Source organism: Triticum aestivum, chromosome 7D (genome assembly GCF_018294505.1).
Source record: "Triticum aestivum cultivar Chinese Spring chromosome 7D, IWGSC CS RefSeq v2.1, whole genome shotgun sequence".
NCBI classification, from domain to species: Eukaryota; Viridiplantae; Streptophyta; class Magnoliopsida; order Poales; family Poaceae; genus Triticum; species Triticum aestivum.
The window spans coordinates 132,818,512-132,839,099 of NC_057814.1; positions in this window are offsets into that span (position 1 = coordinate 132,818,512).

Below are 20,588 nucleotides of genomic sequence, written 5' to 3' on the forward strand. Positions count from 1 at the left end.
CTCGCGGGCTCGGCGGCGGCGCGGCGTACGGGCACCATGTGGCGCGCCGCAGTTGGGCGAGGGCGGCGGCGGCTTTTGTCCGGCCGGACTGAACGTGTCCGGCGGCGCGGGGTGGAAGAGACTAGGGTTTGATCTGCGAAAATTTCGGAGGGGGAGGTGTTTTATAGGCAGAGGGAGCTAGGAGACTCCAAATGGAGTGCGGTTTTCGCCCACACGATCGTGATCGAACGACCGAGAGCATGGAGGGGACTTAGGTGGGTTTTGGGCTGTTTGGAGGGGTTTTTTCTGCAACACACAAAAGGACTTTGCGGTTACCCGGTTAACCGTTGGAGCATCAAACGACCTCCAAATTGAACGAAACTTGACAGGTGGTCTACCGGTGGTATACCAAGGCCACTTGGCAAGACTCGGTCCATTCCGAGAATGTTCAACACCCGCTCACGAAAAGAAAACAAGAGGGGTGCGCCGGTGCGTGTGGGAGTGCCGGATTGCAAAACAGACAACGGGGAAAATGCTTGGACGCATGAGACGAACACGTATGCAAATGAGATGCACATGATGACATGATATGAGATGCATGACATGAACAAAAAGCAAAACGAAAATAAAACCCGACCACGAAGGGAATATCATAACACATAGCCGAAAACGGCAAGAGTTGGAGTTACAAATATGGAAAGTTACATCCGGGGTGTTACATTGAAGCTGCTGCTTCTTCTTTTTCAGGCTCCTTGCAGTGGCTATTAGCTGGCGCATAAAGCGCTCCTGCTCGAGGGGCTCCTCAGGCATGATAAAGTCCTCGTTGCCGAGGCTCACCTCCTCCTCGGAGAGCGGATGATAACTACCATCCTCCGAGTCTTCATTTATGGCCTGTTCGCAAGGGCTGACTTGCCCATCCTCCTGATTGTCCTGTTCGGCAGTTTGTTCATCATGGTCTTCTACGTCTTCGTCACCGTCCGGAGTGTTGTCGTCTCCTGTGCCGGTGTTGCTGTCTTTGCCGCGGTGTGGTTTAGAGCGGCGCCGCTGACGCTGGTGCGTTGGTTGTGTCTTAGGGGGGCTATCCTCCACTGGGTTTTCCTTGTCATCACCGCTATTATCTTTTGGCGTATCCACCATGTATACGTCATATGAGGAAGTGGTCGTCCATTGTCCGGTGAATGGCGCGGCTTGGGCCTCCTCTTCTTTGGCATTGTCGTCCATACCGTCGATGTCTTCGGAGTCATAATCGAGTGTGTCGGTTAAGTCATCGACAGTGGCTATGAAGTGGGTGGTGGGTGGGGAGCGAAATTCTCCATCATCGGCCTCCCGTTCGAACCAGACATAATTCGGCTGTGAGTCTCCCGCCAAGGACAGATCCTTTAATGAGTTTAGCACATTGCCGAGAGGCGAGTGTCGGAAGATGTCTGCGGCGCCGAATTCGAAGATCGATAACCGATCAAGCTCGGCGTTCACGGACGCACATGGTTTGGAACTCATAGCCGGAAACGAGTTCGGAGTTCCGGTGACACAGATATCACATGAGGCTAAGTCTGTGTGCGGCTCCAACGCCGCGGAATCAGTGGCCTCCGTGGAGAGGTTGAGCTTCCCATCCTCGGATGGCGCGATTTGCTCCGGATCAAGGCCAGAGTAGTTATAGGAGCTATCTCTTGGATGTGGTCCGATGATAGATTTAAGTCATGTTCATCGAGGTGACAGGGAGCGGCTGCGCGGTCTCGAATCCGTTGAAGATCAAGTCTCCGCGGATGTCCCCGACGTAATTCAAGCTCCCGAATCTGACCTGATGGCCAGGGGTGTAGCTTTTGATCTGCTCCAGATGGCCAAGCGAGTTGGCCCGCAGTGCGAAGCTGCCGAATACGAAGATCTGTCTGGGGAGGAAGACTTCTCCTTGGACAGCGTCATTGTAGATGATCGAAGGGGCCATCAAACCACTTGACGACGGCACAGTGGAACTCTCAATGAAAGCACCAATGTTAGTGTCAAAACCGGCAGATCTCGGGTAGGGGGTCACGAACTGTGCATCTAGGATCGATGGTAATAGGAGAGGGGGCATAATGTTTACCCAGGTTCGGGTCCTCTCTATGGAGGTAATACCCTACTTCCTGCTTGATTGATCTTGATGAATATGAGTATTAGAAGAGTTGATCTACCACGAGATCGTAATGGCTAAACCCTAGAAGTCTAGCATGTATGACTATGGTAATGAGTATTCGGTCCTATAGACCTAACCCTCCAGTTTATATAGACACCGGAGGGATCTAGGGTTACACAAAGTCGGTTACAAAGAAATGAATCTTCATATTTAATCGCCAAGCTTGCCTTCCACGCAAAGGAGAGTCCCATTCAGATACGTTGAGAGTCTTCGGTCCTCATATCTTCACAGCCCATCAGTCTGGCCCATGGCTAATAGGCCGGACGCCCGAGGACCCCTTAGTCCAGGACTCCCTCACCTGCGGCAGGGGCTGGCACGACGAGCTCCAGTCCGTGATGTGGTCCATCTGTACCACCGCCACCAAGCCGACAGGCGAGACACCGTTCTTCCTCGTCTACGGAGCAGAAGCAGTTCTCCAACAAGAGGTCAGGCATCGCTCCGCGCGGGTCCTGGCGTTCGATGAAACGCAGCAGGACGCCATGCGGGGGATGGATCTCGTGCTGGGGGAGGAACGCCGCCGTGAAGCCTCGCTCCGAGCTACGAGATACCAGTAGGCGCTGCGGTGGTACCACTGCCGCAGCGTCCGCTCCAGGACGCTCGAGGTGGGTGATCTCGTCCTGAGGCGGGTGCTCTCCAGGGAAGGGCTGCACAAGCTCTCGCCCATGTGGGAGGGCCCGTTTCGGGTCGCCCATGTCTCCAGGCCTGGCGCCGCGCGCCTGGAGACGCATGATGGGATCCCCATCCAGAACGCTTGGAAGATCCAGCACCTCCGGAAGTTCTACCCATGAAGAAAGGCCCTGCGCCTGTGAAGAAGGCCCAGTGCCTGTGAAGGTCTCCGCTCGTGACACTCTCACGTAATAATGAGTGGGGCTGTACACGCCCCGAAGTCTCAGGAGTGCCGCCAACAGCACTTAGCTCCGCGCTGGTGAGAAGAAAAGAAGACTAGACTAGGTGCCAGACGCTGCTTTTCATTTGCTTTCTGTAGTTGGCTTGCCCCTCTTTAATCAAAATTTGCCTTCTGGTGTTACTTGCCAATCTTGTTCCATCGACTTCTGCCTCTGTTTCTGCCTTCGGTTCTTTGTTTGACCTGTACCCTCTCTCGCGAGGGCGTCCCTCGCGAGCACTACAAAAAAATACACTTCCGTGATGATACGTGTTTGTCACAGTAGGTCACGTTTTCTGTCATGCATGTACATCCATGACAATTTTATGACAGAATCAAGATAGTCATACCTGTGCTGTCGTAGAAGTGTTCCATGACATTACCAAAATTATCATCACGGAAGTGTCCACTTCCATGACGATAAATCACGCGTCACAGAAGTGCTTTCGTCATGGGTGACTGACACGTGGCATCCACCGTAACGGAACGCCGTTAAGCTATCGGGTCCGGTTTTGGATCCGATAACCTGTTAACGGTTCGTTCGCATATAGCCCATTTATAGCCCGCTAACCCAGGGCCCATTTACGGCCTATCCGAATTAGGCTCAGTAGCGTCATCTGGGCCGTCCAATATAATTCCAGCCCGTTTTAACTTCCGGCCCATGTATGGCCCATGATGTATTTCAGCCCATATGAGTCCCTTTGTAACTATTGGCCCATAAATGGCCCATGGTGAAACCGGCCCGTAATGAACAGTGTATTGCTTTATACCCATTAGCGCCCCATTATTCCATTGGGTCGTTTCCAGCCCGTGTTACCTTTCGGCCTTCTGAGGGCCCATTTATTCTTGGCCTCATTTCCAGCATTCGGTTACTTACTGCCCGTTACTGGCCTTTTCTGCTTGTGGGCCAAATTCAGCCCGTGGATACAGTCGGCCCGTTCGTGGCCCGTTAATTATTTGGGCCATTTTCATAGCATCATCACATACGGCCTATTAACGGTCCGTTATGGTCAGCCCATAAAACGTACGATTTCCACTCTAGCCCGTTTACGGCCCCTTATACGGCCCGTACAAGGCCCATAGATGAGACGGCCCGTAGAAGGCCCATGGATCCTACGGGACGTATAAGGCCCATTGACCCGACGGCCCATAGAATGCCCATTGATCCGACGGCCCATAGAAGGCCCATGGATCCGATGGCCCATAGAAGGCCCATGGATCCGACAGCCGATAGAAGGCCCACGGATCCGACAGCCCATAGAAGGCCCACGGATCCGACGGCCATAGAAGGCCATGGATCGTCCGTCCCGTAGATGGCCCATGAATCGTACGGCCTGTGGAGGGCCATGGTCACTACAATGTTTGGGCGAGTTGGCCCCCGTTTGAACGATATAGCATATTCAAAGAATTATCCTACTCTATACTATCACCTCTAAAAAACATACACTATACAATAAAGACACTAAGGCATAGAAACGTAGAATGATTCTACACTATACAATAAAGAAATTACAACCGATTATACCCACTGGGCATTATGGTTCGGCACCAGTGATAATAAAGCATACACAAACAGCAGATTACATACACTGGGCAAATACAGCTCATACATCATGGACGCGCATCAACATAACTTACCATTTGAACTATAATCTCTTCAGAAAATAGGATTGGCCGGATTTAGATAGCACAAATTTCAGTCTGCAAAATCTCCAATTCCTTCATTGTTACCTCAGTGTCTTGTTTGATTTTTTGACTCCTCCATCTAATACCTGCATGTCCAGTCTCAACTTGTTGATTGTACGTTCAAAATCATGTACACGTTGTCTTGCCACCTCTAGTTGATGCTCAAGAACATCAGCACATTCCAATTCCAATCCATAATCATTCGGTAACGGCCATGCCGCACTGCTCGCAGATCTTTGTGTTGATGTCACTTCATCCTGAAATGTTTCTGTAAGTACACATGACTAGGGCAAAAATATAGTTACAACAGTGAAGCGAGCAAGACAGACTATTTTGTACGTGGCAAAACAGGACTAACAATAATGTTACACGTCATGAAGCATAAGCAGGTGATATTTTAAAAATTATAAAAAAGGTAGTCTGTGTAGCCTGCATACAGAAATCTCTCTTAGCTCACCAGAGGAGCATGATGTTGGGGCCCAATCCAAAACACAGACAAGTTACAAATTTAGACTTCACATTGCGTAGAAGTAAGCAAGCAGTTGGCCATTCTGTAGCTCAATTAAAGTCTTAGGGAGTATAATGAACAACAGAGGTTTCATACAAACATACTACGATAAGCAAAACTATGCAAGCATTAGCCTAGTATAAACTAGATTGTGAGCCTCATGCAATAATACTTGGTTAATAGACTTCAAAGCTTCAGGCACACTTCGGCAGAGTAATTAAATGGTAAGGCCTTTAATTATGTTAGCTAATAGTTATATATACAAGTACCCAACATCAGGCATCATTCTTTGGGCATCTCATTAACTGAGGACAAATAAAGCAATTGAAAAGAGCAAATTAACTATGCCTGAAACAAACAACGAATTGAACTGTTGAGTTGGATACAGTGACTTACCTTAACAGGTTGAAGAGGCTCAGCGCAGCTCCTACTTCTCTTGCAAGGCTCCTTCCTAACATCTTGTACTTGGAAATCCTCAATCTTATCTTCATTGCACCCCCTCGGCAAGGTGACACAAACTAGTTACTCGTCTCCTTGGAAGATAAATATGCATACTTTCCAGTCTGAACACAAAAGGATGAGATTATAACAAAACAACACCACATAATGAAACATGCCGCATCTCTTGCACTTGCACACAATGAAATGAGCATTTACTATGTCTGCACTATGTAAAAACTAGGCATACCTTCGAACTGGATCTCCAGGTACTCTTGGAGAGCCTACTTTAGTGTACATCCAAACCTTTATGTCACCTATGAGTTAGAAAAGACCCCACTACAGCAGCCCTTAGTGTTTAAATCGTTGACAAGCTCTGTTAGAGTGTCAGGTCAAGAACAGCAAGTAATCAAAGCAAACAGTCCTAGTATGGCTGGCTGATGCAAACAAGCAATTGAACAAATGTGTGAGCAAATCTTACATATCAAGAAAAGAAGCAAAGAAGGAGGCTTAAAGACCATCACTTGACTGACCAGATTTAAGGGGCATTTAAACATCATGTGCAACGTATGAACTAACATAAACATTGCATATTCTAGATTCTACAATGGAATGCACATGTATTAGGTTATGCCATGTATGGTGATGCCTAAATGTACACTATAGCAGGCAGGAGTGATTCATCATTGCACGCACAATTGAATTGCAGGTTAAGGGCCAGTTCTATTCCGCCTTTTCAGAGCTTATTGTCAAAATAAGCCATAAAAGATGTAAAGAAGTCATTTTTGAGTTATGGGCTTGGGATTAACTAATTTCGCTTTGGAGGGGGGTGTTTCGGGTAGAACCTCACTAAAAATTGAAGGGAAGGGGAATAGTGAAATGACTCTGTTGTCTCCCTATATTACACTCAAAATGCAACTGGTGACGCCCGCGTCACACCTCACCCTCAAGTAAAAACAAACACGCAAGCGTTCATTGCCCTGCCCGCTTGCATCTCCTCTCCCCTTTCCCTCTACCTCGATCCCCTGCCTGCAACACTAGGGTTCCTCCAACAAGTCGTCGCCACTGGTCCGGTCCTCGACGATGCTCTGTCCAGCTAGGCTACATGGCCGGCGGGTAGGGGCAAATCTCCCTGGCTGCTCCTCCCTCTGGCGCCGTGTTGGGGAACGTAGCAGAAATTCAAAATTTTCTACGCATCATAAAGATCAATCTATGGAGTACTCTAGCAACGAGGGGAAGGGGAGTGGATCTACATACCCTTGTAGATCGCGATGCAGAAGCGTTGCAAGAACGCGGATGAGGGAGTCGTACTCGTAGCAATTCAGATCGCGGTTGATTCCGATCTGAGCACCGAGGAACGGTGCCTCCGCGTTCAACACACGTGCAGCCCGGTGACGTCTCCCACGCCTTGATCCAGCAAGGAGAGAGGGAGAGGTTGAGGAAGACTCCGTCCAGCAGCAGCACGACGGCGTGGTGGTGGTGGAGGAGCGTGGCAATCCCGCAGGGCTTCGCCGAGCACCGCGGGAGAGGACGAGGAGGGAGAAGGGTAGGGCTACGCCGAAAGAGAGACATTCTCGTGTCTTGGGCAGCCCCAAACCTCAACTATATATAGGGGGGAGGGGGCTGCGCCCCCTCTAGGGTTTCCACCCCAAGGGCTGGCGGCCAGCCCTAGATCCCATCTAGCGGGGCGGCCAAGGGGAGGAGAGGGGGCGCCACTAGGGTGGGCCTTAAGGCCCATCTGGACCTAGGTTTGCCCCCTCCCACTCTCCCATGCGCCTTGGGCCTTGGTGGGGGGCGCACCAGCCCACCTGGGGCTGGTCCCCTCCCACACTTGGCCCACACAGCCTTTTGGGGCTGGTGGCCCCACTTGGTGGACCCCCGGGACCCTCCCGGTGGTCCCGGTACATTACCGATATCAGCCGAAACTTTTCCGGTGACCAAAACAGGACTTCCCATATATAAATCTTTACCTCCGGACCATTCCGGAACTCCTCGTGACGTCCGGGATCTCATCCGGGACTCCGAACAACATTCGGTAACCACGTATATACTTTCCCTATAACCCTAGCGTCATCGAACCTTAAGTGTGTAGACCCTACGGGTTCGGGAACCATGCAGACATGACCGAGACGTTCTCCGGTCAATAACCAACAGCGGGATCTGGATACCCATGTTGGCTCCCACTTGTTCCACGATGATCTCATCGGATGAACCACGATGTCGGGGATTCAATCAATCCCGTATGCAATTCCCTTTGTCTATCGATATGTTACTTGCCCGAGATTCAATCGTCAGTATCCCTATACCTTGTTCAATCTCGTTACCAGCAAGTCTCTTTACTCGTTCCGTAACTCACATCATCCCGTGATCAACTCCTTGGTCACATTGTGCACATTATGATGATGTCCTACCGAGTGGGCCCAGAGATACATCTCCGTTTACACGGAGTGACAAATCCCAGTCTCGATTCGTGCCAACCCAACAGACACTTTCGGAGATACCTGTAGTGCATCTTTATAGCCACCCAGTTATGTTGTGACGTTTGGTACACCCAAAGCATTCCTACGGTATCCGGGAGTTGCACAATCTCATGGTCTAAGGAAATGATACTTGACATTAGAAAAGCTCTAAGCAAACGAACTACACGATCTTGTGCTAGGCTTAGGATTGGGTCTTGTCCATCACATCATTCTCCTAATGATGTGATCCCGTTATCAACGACATCCAATGTCCATGGTTAGGAAACCGTAACCATCTATTGATCAACGATCTAGTCAACTAGAGGCTTACTAGGGACATGGTGTTGTCTATGTATCCACACATGTATCTGAGTTTCCTATCAATACAATTCTAGCATGGATAATAAACGATTATCATGACCAAGGAAATATAATAATAACTTATTTATTATTGCCTCTAGGGCATATTTCCAACAGTCTCCCACTTGCACTAGGGTCAATAATCTAGTCCACATCACCATGTGATTAACACTCATAGGTCACATCACCATGTGACCAACATCGAAAGAGTTTACTAGAGCCAACAATCTAGTTCACATCACTATGTGATTAACACTCAGTGAGTTCTGGTTTGATCATGTTATGCTTGTGAGAGAGGTTATTAGTCAACGGGTCTGAACCTTTCAGATCCGTGTGTGCTTTACGAATATTTATGTCATCTTGTGGATGCTACCACGCGCTATTTGGAGCCATTTCAAATAATTGCTCTACTATACGAATCCGGTTTACTACTCAGAGTCATCCGGATTAGTGCCAAAGTTCGCATCGACGTAACCCTTTACGACGAACTCCTTTTCACCTCCATAATCGAGAAAATTCCTTAGTCCACTAGATACTAAGGATAAGTTCGACCGCTGTCATGTGATCCATTCCCAGATCACTATTGTACCCCTTGACCAACTCATGGCAAGGCACACTTCATGTGCGGTACACAGCATAGCATACTGTAGAGCCTACGTCTGAAGCATAGGGGACGACCTTCGTCATTTCTCTCTCTTCTGCTGTGGTCAGGTCTTGAGTCTTACTCAATACTCACACTTTGTAACACAGCCAAGAACTCCTTCTTTGCTGATCTATTTTGAACTCTTCCAAAATCATGTCAAGGTGTGCGTTCTTTGAAAGTATCATCGGGCGTCTTGATCTATCTCTATAGATCTTGATGCCCAATATGTAAGCAGCTTTTATCCAGGTCTTCCTTTGAAAAACTCCTTTCAAACAACCCTTTATGCTTTCCAGAAATTTTACATCATTTCGGATCAACAATATGTCATTCACATATACTTATCAGAAATGTTGCAGCGCTCCCACTCACTTTATTGTGAATACAAGTTTCTAACAAACTTTGTATAAACCAAAAAACTTTGATCGCTCCATCAAAGCTTATATTCCGACTCCGAGATGCTTGCTCTAGTCCATGGAAGGATCGCTGGAGCTAGCATACCTTTTAGCATCCTTAGGATCGACAAAACCTTTCTGATTGTATCACATACAACCTTTCCTTACGAAAACTGGTAAGGAAACTTGTTTTGACATCCATCTGCCAGATTTCATAAATGCAGCTAATGCTAACATGATTCCGACGGACCTAAGCATCGCTACGGATGAGAAAATCTCATCGTAGTCAACTCCTTGAACTTGTGAAAATACTCTTTGGCACAAGTCGAGCTTCATAGACGGAAACATTACCGTCCACGTCCGTCTTCTTCTTAAAGATCCATTTATCTCGGATTTCATGGCTTCTAACCATTTGTCGGAATATGGGCCCACCATCGCTTCTCCATAGCTCGTAGGTTCATTGTTGTCCAACAACATGATATCTCAGACAGGATCACGTACCACTCTGAAGTAGCACGCATCCTCGTCGTCCTACGAGGTTTGGTAGTGACTTGATCATGATCACCATCATAAGCTTCCACTTCAATTGGTGTAGGTGCCACAGGAACAACTTCCTGTGCCCTGCTACACACTAGTTGAAGTGACGGTTCAATAACCTTATCAAGTCTCCACCATCCTCCCACTCAATTCTTTCGAGAGAAACTTTTCCTCGAGAAAGGACTCGTTTCTAGAGGCAATTACTTTTACTTCCAGATCTGAAATAGGAGGTATACCCAACTGTTTTGGGTTTTCTATGAATATGCATTTATCCGCTTTAGGTTCGAGCTTATCAGCCTGAAACTTTTTCACATAAGCATCGCAACCCCAAACTTTTAAGAAACGACAACTTAGGTTTCTCTAAACGGTGTCGTCTCAACGGAATTGCGTGGTGCCCCTTTTAAAGTGAATGCGGTTGTCTCTAATGCCTAACCCATAAACGATAGTGGTAATTCGATAAGAGACATCATGGTATGCACCATATCCAATAGGGTGCAGTTATGATGTTCGGACACACCATCACACTATGGTGTTCCAGGCGGTATTAATTGTGAAACACTTTCCACAATGTATTAATTGTGTGCCAAACTCGTAACTCAGATACTCATCTCTATGATCATATCACAGACATTTTATCCTCTTGTCACGACGATCTTCAACTTCACTCTGAAATTACTTGAACCTTTCAATAATTCAGACTTGTGTTTCTTCAAGTAAATACACTCAGCATCTACTCAAATCATCTGTGAAGTAAGAACATAACGATATCCACTGCATGCCTCAGCACTCATTGGACTGCATACATCAAAATGTATTACTTCCAATAAGTTGCTCTTCTTGTTCCATCTTACTGAAAACGAGGCCTTTCAGTCATCTTGCCCATGTGGTATGATTTGCATGTCTCAAGTGATTCAAAATCAAGTGAGTCCAAACGATCCATCTGCATGGATTTTCTTCATGCATATATACCAATAGACATGGTACGCATGTCTCAATCTTTTCAAAAACGACTGAGTCCAAAGATCCATCTACATGGAGCTTCTTCATGCGTTCTATACCAATATGACTCAAATAGCAGTGCCACAAGTATGTGGTACTATCATTACTATCTTATATCTTTTGGCATGAACATGTGTATCACTACGATCGAGATTCAATGAACCATTCATTTTAGGTGCAAGACCATTGAAGGTATTATTCAAATAAACAGAGTAACCATTATTCTCCTTAAATGAATAACCGTATTGCGATAAACATAATCCAATCATGTTTATGCTCAACGAAACACCAAATAACAATTATTTAGGTTTAACACCAATCTCGATGGTAGAGGGAGCATGCGATGCTTGATCACATCAACCTTGGAAACACTTCCAACACATATCGTCATCTCACCTTTAGCTAGTCTCCATTTATTCCGCAGCTTTTATTTCGAGTTACTAACACTTAGCAACCGAACCGGTATCTAATACCCTGGTGCTGCTAGGAGTACTAGTAAAGTACACATTCATATAATGTATATCCAATATACTTCTGTCGGCCTTGCCTGCCTTCTCATCTACCAAGTATCTGGGGTAGTACTGCTTCAGTGACCGTTCACCTCATTACAGAAGCACTTAGTCTCGGGTTTGGGTTCAACCTTGGGATTCTTCACTAGAGCAGCAAACGATTTGCTGTTTCATGAAGTATCCCTTTTGCCCTTGCCCTTCTAGAAACTAGTGGTTTTACTAACCATCAACAATTGATGCTCCTTCTTGATTTCTACTTTCGCGGTGTCAAACATCGCGAATAGCTCAAGGATCATCGTAACTATCCCTGATATGTTATAGTTCATCACGAAGCTCTACTAGCTTGGTGGCAGTGACTATGGAGAACCATCACTATCTCATCTGGGAGATTAACTCCCACTCGATTCAAGCGATTGTGGTACTCAGACAAAGTGAGCACATGCTCAACGATTAAACTTTTCTCCCTTAGTTTGCAGGCTTAAGAAATTTGTCAGAGGTCTCATACCTCTTGACGTGGGCACTAGTCTGAAATCCCAATTTCAGTCTTCGGAACATCTCATATGTTCTGCGACGTTTCAAAAACGTCTTTGGTGCCACAATTCTAAACCATTAGAACTATCACGTAGTCATCAAAACGTGTATGTCAGATGTTTCGCAACATCTACAGACGACGCTGAGGTTCAGCACACCGAGCGGTGCATTAAGGACATAAGCCTTCTGTGCAGCAATGAGGACAATCCTCAGTTTACGGACCCAGTCCGCATAATTGCTACTACCAACTTTCAACTAAATTTTCTCTAGGAACGTATCTTAAATAGTAGAACTAAAGCGTATGACATAATTTGCAAAGATCTTTTGACTATCTTCATGATAATTAAGTTCATCTGATTAATGAATGAACTCCCACTCAGATAGACATCCCTCTAGTCATCTAAGTGATACATGATCCGAGTCAAACTAGGCCGTGTCCGATCATCACGTGAGACGGACTAGTCATCATCGGTGAACATCTCCATGTTGATCGTATCTACTATACGACTCATGTTCGACCTTTCGGTCTATTGTGTTCCGAGGCCATGTCTGTACATGCTAGGCTCGTCAAGTCAACCTAAGTGTTTTGCATGTGTTCCGAGGCCATGTCTGTACATGCTAGGCTCGTCAACACCCGTTGTATTTGAACGTTAGAATCTATCACACCCGATCATCACGTGGTGCTTCGAAACAACGAACCTTCGCAACGGTGCACAGTTAGGGGGAACACGTCTCTTGAAATTTTAGTGAGGGATCATCTTATTTATGCTACCGTCGTTCTAAGCAAATAAGATGTAAACATGATAAACATCACATGCAATCAAATAGTGACATGATATGGCCAATATCATTTTTCTCGTTTGATCTCCATCTTCAGGGCACCATGATCATCTTTGTCACCGGCATGACACCATGATCTCCATCATCATGATCTCCATCATTGTGTCTTCATGAAGTTGTCGCGCCAACGATTACTTCTACTTCTATGGCTAACGCACTTAGCAATAAAGTAAAGTAATTTACATGGCGTTATTCAATGACACGCAGGTCATACAAAAAATAAAGACAACTCCTATGGCTCCCGCCGGTTGTCATACTCATCGACATGCAAGTCGTGATTCCTATTACAAGAATATGATCAATCTCATACATCACATATATCATTCATCACATCTTCTGGCCATACCACATCACATAGCACATGCTGCAAAAACAAGTTAGACGTCCTCTAATTGTTGTTGCAAGTTTTTACGTGGCTTGTATAGGTTTCTAGCAAGAACGTTTCTTACCTACGTAAAACCACAACGTGATATGCCAATTTCTATTTACCCTTCATAAGGACCCTTTTCATCGAATCCTTTCCAACTAAAGTGGGAGAGACAGACAGCCACCTTATGCAACTAGTGCATGTCAGTCGGTGGAACCTGTCTCACGTAAGCGTACGTGTAAGGTCGGTCCGGGCCGCTTCATCCCACAATGCCGCCGAAACAAGATAAGACTAGTAACGGCAAGTAAATTGACAACATCGACGCCCACAACTACTTTGTGTTCTACTCGTGCATAGAAACTACGCATAGACCTAGCTCATGATGCCACTGTTGGGGAACGTAGCAGAAATTCAAAATTTTCTACGCATCACCAAGATCAATCTATGGAGTACTCTAGCAACGAGGGGAAGGGGAGTGGATCTACATACCCTTGTAGATCACGATGCGGAAGCGTTGCAAGAACATGGATGAGGGAGTCGTACTCGTAGCGATTCAGATCGCGGTTGATTCCGATCTGAGCACCGAAGAACGGTGCCTCCGCGTTCAACACACGTGCAGCCCGGTGACGTCTCCCACGCCTTGATCCAGCAAGGAGAGAGGGAGAGGTTGAGGAAGACTCCGTCCAGCAGCAGCACGACGGCGTGGTGGTGATGGAGGAGCGTGGCAATCCCGCAGGGCTTCGCCGAGCACCGCGGGAGAGGAGGAGGAGGGAGAAGGGTAGGGCTGCGCCGAAAGAGAGACGTTCTCGTGTCTTGGGCAGCCCCAAACCTCAACTATATATAGGGGGGGGGGAGGGGGCTGCGCCCCCTCTAGGGTTTCCACCCCAAGGGCTGGCGGCCAGCCCTAGATCCCATCTAGGGGGGGCGGCCAAGGGGAGGAGAGGGGGGGGGGGCGCCACTAGGGTGGGCCTTAAGGCCCATCTGGACCTAGGGTTTGCCCCCTCCCACTCTCCCATGCGCCTTGGGCCTTGGTGGGGGGGGGCGCACCAGCCCACCTGGGGCTGGTCCCCTCCCACACTTGGCCCACGCAGCCTTCTCGGGCTGGTGGCCCCACTTGGTGGACCCCCGGGACCCTCCCGGTGGTCCCGGTACATTACCGATATCACCCGAAACTTTTCCGGTGACCAAAACAGGACTTCCCATATATAGATCTTTACCTCCGGACCATTCCGGAACTCCTCGTGACGTCCGGGATCTCATCCGGGACTCCGAACAACATTCGGTAACCACGTATATACTTTCCCTATAACCCTAGCATCATCGAACCTTAAGTGTGTAGACCCTACGGGTTCGGGAACCATGCAGACATGACCGAGACGTTCTCCGGTCAATAACCAACAGCGGGATCTGGATACCCATGTTGGCTCCCACATGTTCCACGATGATCTCATCGGATGAACCACGATGTCGGGTATTCAATCAATCCCGTATGCAATTCCCTTTGTCTATCGATATGTTACTTGCCCGAGATTCGATCGTCAGTATCCCTATACCTTGTTCAATCTCGTTACCGACAAGTCTCTTTACTCGTTCCGTAACTCACATCATCCTGTGATCAACTCCTTGGTCACATTGTGCACATTATGATGATGTCCTACCGAGTGGGCCCAGAGATACCTCTCCGTTTACACGGAGTGACAAATCCCAGTCTCGATTCGTGCCAACCCAACAGACACTTTCGGAGATACCTGTAGTGCATCTTTATAGCCACCCAGTTACGTTGTGACGTTTGGTACACCCAAAGCATTCCTACGGTATCCGGGAGTTGCACAATCTCATGGTCTAAGGAAATGATACTTGACATTAGAAAAGCTCTGAGCAAACGAACTACACGATCTTGTGCTAGGCTTAGGATTGGGTCTTGTCCATCACATCATTCTCCTAATGATGTGATCCCGTTATCAACGACATCCAATGTCCATGGTCAGGAAACCGTAACCATCTATTGATCAACGAGCTAGTCAACTAGAGGCTTACTAGGGACATGGTGTTGTCTATGTATCCACACATGTATCCGAGTTTCCTATCAATACAATTCTAGCATGGATAATAAACAATTATCATGAACAAGGAAATATAATAATAACTTATTTATTATTGCCTCTAGGGCATATTTCCAACCCTCCAGAAGTACATCCAGCGCTTCAACAACGCCCGCCTCAAGATCCCCAAGGTCACGGACGAGGCCATCATCTCCGCGTTTTTCGACGGCGTCCGTGACGTCAAGATGAAGGAAGAGCTCGCCATCCACGAGAAGCTCTGCACCTTTCAGGAGTTGTTCAACCTGGCGACCAAGTGCGCAAGAGCCGAGGAGGGGTGCCTTTCTCTCCTTGAGCTGCCAGCCGCAGGAACGGAGGAGAAGAAGGCCAAGATCAAGGAAGTGAAGCGCAAGGAGGCGGTCGTGCTCGCAGCGGAGCCCGACACCAAGCGGGGCAGAGATCAGCCCGAGTCATACAAGAACGGCCGACCGTTCTGCGCCTTCCACAACCAGAACACCCACAACACCAGCGACTGTCAAGAGCTCAGAGCCATACGGGAAGGACACTACGGTCGACGCCCCGAGCGCAACGACTGGGGCTACGGCCGCGGAGGAGGACGTGGAGGCGGACGCTGGGACGACCGTGGCCCGCGCCAGGAGTGGCGCGACCGGCCTCATGAGGACCGCTGGCAGGACCAACCTTGCGAGGGCACCTGGAGGGACCCGCCTCATGAGGATCACCCCCAAGGCAACACCAGTCTTCCTCCGCTGCCGCCACCAAGGAGGAACGACGATCACCACCAGGACGAGGGGGCTGGGGGCTTCCAGGAGCCGCGTGCGATCGCCTGCATCTTGGGCGGTGCCCAGGCCCCAGCCTCTCAGCGCATCTTCAAATAGTTCGCTCGCGAGGTGAACGCGGTGCTCCCCAAGCTCGAAGCCACGCGCCCGCTCAGGTGGTCCCAATGCACCATCACTTTCAACTCGGCGGATCAGCTCAAGTGCGCAGCCACCGCTGGCGCCCTCCCAATGCTGTGTTGCCCAGTCATCAGCAATGTGCAGGTCACCAAGACCCTCATCGACGGTGGCGCAGGGCTCAACGTCCTATCCGTCGACACGTTCGACAACCTCCAAGTGCCATATGAGCAGCTCGAGCCCACCAAGCCTTTCTCAGGAGTGACCGACGGTTCCACTACACCGATAGGGCAAGTCCGCCTGCCTGTCACCTTCGGGGAGCGCAAGAACTACCGCACCGAGCTCATCGACTTCGACGTCGCGCACATCCGCCTGCCATAAAATGCCATCCTCGGGTATCCAGCCCTGGCCAAGTTCATGGCAGTCACTCGTCACGGCTACAACGTTCTCAAGATGCCAGGAAGTGGAGGAATCATCACGGTCCCTTGTGAAGAGAGGGATGCGGTGTGCTCCCTCGAGCGCGCCTTTCAAGCTGCAGCAATCGTCGACCCCGATAGCAGAAGTGAAGGCCCTCCGGAGGCCATTCCAAAGAAGAAGAAGCCGCGCCGTGCAGGACCTCAGGAGGATAGCGTCGCGGCAGGAGCCTCGTCAGGATCAGCGCCCGCTCCAGGGGCGCCTCCCTCCATCGCATAGGAAGGCGCGCCCGGTGCCCTCCTCAGGCAGGGCTCGGGGGCTCTCTTCTGGAGGGCCTCAGACCTTGCCAACATCACAAGGGAGGCGCTTGGGCACCACTTAGAGGCGTGCTTCGCGGCACGTGTCCCTCAGGAGAGCACATAGCAAGGAGTGCCCACCACCTAGTAGTTCATCACCAATACCACTCAGGAACTGCAAGATGGAAGGGCCATGCGCGGAGACCGCCGCTCACGAGGCGCAGCTCTGCATCCCGGTGAGGATGCTGGGCTGCGTGTTTTCATCGACATCCCCGGGCTCAACAGGGCCGCGTCTCAGGAGCGCTTCTGGCCATCGCATGTCGGCCGCTGCGAAGGTCCACCACATAGCTACGTTCGCATGCCCTTCGGCTTGCCGGGCGTTGCGTTGGCCTATCAGCACAACATGCGGCGAGTCCTGGCGGCTCAGGAGGCCAGGTACCACGCCGTCCTGGAGGAGATGGAGACGGTCTTTAGGGAACCTCTCGAGCCCCCAGAGCCTCCCGAGGCTCAGGGTCCCGGTGGCTCACGAGGAGTCATTTCTTCAGTGCACGCCTTCAGCTGCACCAACTCTACTTCATCTACAGAACCAGGTGACATCTTCCAAGCTCGTTTAGCTGGGAGCGCCCCTCGGGCTGCATTATTCCCAGGCCACATGGGTCCGTCCCTGTGGCATGTATCCCTTTTGCTTATATCTTTAGCTTACCTTGCTGGGGGCGCCCCTCGGGCTGCATCATCCCCAAGCCGCTCGGGCCGGACCCAGTGGCATGTACCTTCCTGCATTTATCCAAGTTGATCTGCTCTCCATGCTTAACCTGCCAACGGCTATCATCCGCTCGATTGCCGCCCGCCGCGGGCCTGTTCATCCTATGCAATCTGCTTGCGCGTTAAAAGGGGGCTCCTGAGCATCGAGACTCAGGAGCTCTTTCTGGCTCTCCAACCCTCACCCCCTGGCCTTGACCACGGCATCGCGACCTGGCATACCAGTGGCGGCTGAGCTCGCTCGAGGGCCGGGACCTGAGGACGTAGAGTACTTGCATCTAACCGCCTTGTAGGAACACACAGTCATCAAGACTCAAGACCAGGCGCAACCCACCTTGAGGTAGGGCCTTGTGAGTCCCGCGCTGGCTCACAAGTGCCCAGATACACCTCGCAGCCCTACCGTGCAAGCCACGTGTCAAGGCGGGGCTGTACACGCCACAGGGCTCCTCCCGGAGGGGGCCCCCCATCCCACGCCCAAGTGGAAGCACCATGCTCCGCGCTGGCTATCGACACTGCCGAGGAGCGGCTATGCCCATGCACAAGCGGAAGCACTATGCTCCGCGCTGGTGATAAACAACTGAGGGCGGCCCCACGGTCGTACCAACCTCAGGGAGCCCAGAGCTCAGCGTGCAGCCTCACCGCAACGCCTCCCCCCGGGAGAGCCGCGCGAGGGGGCTAGGCACGGGGGCTGCGCTCGGGTCACGCCCAAGCGCACGCCACCCAACCAGGTCCCCAGACCTGGGCGTCGCGTGCCCCTCCCGAGGCCTCAGCGAGGGCAGATATGGAAACTGTTTGCATGTCAAGGGGGACTCCTGAGCATCGGGACTCAGGAGCCTAACTGGTCACGTAGCCCCTCACTCATTGGTCCGTCCTGGTCTCCCGTCGGCCCAATGGCGGTTGAGGTATGCGCGGGGCCTGGCTCTGCCGACGTAGAACATTAATCTATCCCCACGAACTCTCCCTATATGTTGTTTGCGCGTCAAGGGGGACTCCTGAGCATCGCGACTCAGGATCCTAACTGGTCACGTAGCCCCTCACTCCTTGGTCCATCCTGGTCTCCGGTCGGCCCAATGGCGGTTGAGGTATGCGCGGGGCCGGGCTCTGCCGACGCAGAACGCAAAGCAAATAGGAAGGAAATCAAAAAATCTCGAAGCAAATATTACAAGCATATTGTCCTCACAATACCAAATGAAAAGTCTAAACGCCTCCACGAGGCCTGATACATGTCGCAGGAACGGAACAGGAAGAATGGGCGCGTGTCACCTCTAGATGTCGCCGCCGCCCGCGGAAGGTGCTCCCTCGTGAGCAATCTTGTCTTTACCTTCACCACCAGCTGCAAGGTCGACGACATTGACGGACAGGGGAGCGGAGACAAAGCCGCGGAACTTCCTCAGCAAGGCCCCCACCTGATCTCGCACGGCTGCGGTAGCCTCCTCGTATTGAGCTTCAGCTACAGGCTCCAGCAGCTCGTCAAGGCAAGCGTTGGGGTCGCGAAGGTGCAGGTGGCTAAAGACGCGAGTCAGCGCGGCTGAAGATAGGACGCGAGCTTCTGCCTCCGCCATGGGACCAAGACCGTCAATGAACTCCTCAAGCGCCTTCACCACGAGAGGAAGCAGCTGGGCGGGGCCGTCCTCGTCGGTGTCCAGTGGCTTCTCCAGGCCGTGCTCGTAGAGCGTCTTCAGCGCCTTGCGAGATCTCTTCTCGAGATCGGCGAAGGCCACGCGGTCTTCGGCCAGGACTCGCGCCTTGGCATCAAGATCGGCCTCCCTCGTCCCCATCTTCCGCTCCAACTCTTCCAACCGGGTGCGCTCGGCAGCCTGCTTCTTCCCCAGCTCTGCCAGCTTAGCATCATGGTTCTTGACGGCTTCCTCCCGGGCCTTCATCTCCACCTCCTTCGCTTGGCAGCATCGTACATGTTCGGCGTGCTTGTCGCGCAGGCTCTGCAACTCACCCTCCAGCTCTTGGCAGCGGTCACGGGCGGCCTTGGCGTCTTTCAGCGCCGCCTCACGATCGGCTGCAGTGCTGGTGGCTCCTTGCTTCTCCTTCTCGGAAGCCGCAGCAGCCTGGCCCAGCGCCGCGCGAACCGCCAGGTCAGAGTGAAGCCAGCCAGAGGCCAACTCCAGACGCCCGGCCACCAGGCATGGGTCCGCACTCAGGAGATCCGCCTGCAACTGGGTCATCTCCGAAAGGGCGCGCTCCAAGACAGCAGCAGGAGCAGAAGGACCAGGGAGTGGAGGTGCAGCAGTAGGAGGAAGCGACATCGTTACCAGGGCTTGGGAGACCGCGGAACCCGGAGCAGCTGGGATCTCGTCAACCGCACCAAGCGCCGGCACCTCTGGGGCCAGCGGGGCCATGGGGGCTGATTCCATGCGACGATGCTCCTCTTGGCCTCGCGAGGACGATTGGGCTGGGGAGATGCGAGCGCTGTTGCCTCCTTTCTCCGCGGGAGGCACGGCCGCTGCGTCTTCCTTCCTCTTCTTCGCCGAAGATGTCGGCCTGGTCAACCAAGGGCGAGTATCAGGAAACGACGAGTACAAGCAAGGACAAGGCAAAGCTTAAGACACTTACCGATCCACTGCGACGTATTCCACTGACCGCTTGAGAAGCCTCGAGCCTGACAACTTCGAGACCTGAGGCGCACGCGTTCGGACACTAGCGGTGCCAGGCTGTGCGGAAGCAGAGCCGGGTCCAGCCCTAGGAGGTGTCAGGGTGGAGGCAGCACCGCGGGCCACCAGCGACGACCTACCCTTCGTTGGGATGAGGGGTTGATCCCTCTCCCCTTGGTGGGCGTCGGCCTCGGCATCATCAGGCAGGGCGCGGAGAATCTTGGCCTTGCTTAGAGGGGAAGTCTCCCCCACCTCTTCTAGA